This window comes from Tenrec ecaudatus, chromosome 11 (assembly GCF_050624435.1).
Source record: "Tenrec ecaudatus isolate mTenEca1 chromosome 11, mTenEca1.hap1, whole genome shotgun sequence".
Lineage (NCBI taxonomy): Eukaryota > Metazoa > Chordata > Mammalia > Afrosoricida > Tenrecidae > Tenrec > Tenrec ecaudatus.
Genome location: NC_134540.1, coordinates 118,079,765 through 118,080,164, shown reverse-complemented (window position 1 = coordinate 118,080,164; position 400 = coordinate 118,079,765).

Genomic DNA, 400 nt, shown 5'->3' with positions numbered 1-400 from the left:
TGCTGTAGTATCAGCTCCGTACCTAACAAAACGCTGCCCTGCTCTGAGCCATCTTCTTGACCATTGGCATGTTTGAGGCCGTTGTGGTAGCACTTGCCTCCACACCAGGAGACCATCTTCCAGCGCTGTATTGAAAAATATTCTACTGTGAGCCAGAGAGTTTGCTCTAGCTTTGGACTAACTTTTAAAAATAGATTTCTAAATTTCTCTTCCCAGTCGGTCTTGATCTAGAAAACTGTCCACCACAGGTGACCCTGCTGGTATTGAAAATGCCAACAGCAGAGCAGCACACAAGCCACCACGGTCTGACCAACTGACAGATGGCACATTACTCTTTGGCTGCTCTCCCTTAACTTGCCTTTTTGTTGTTGTTGAGGACCAAGGCGTGCCAGACTCAAGT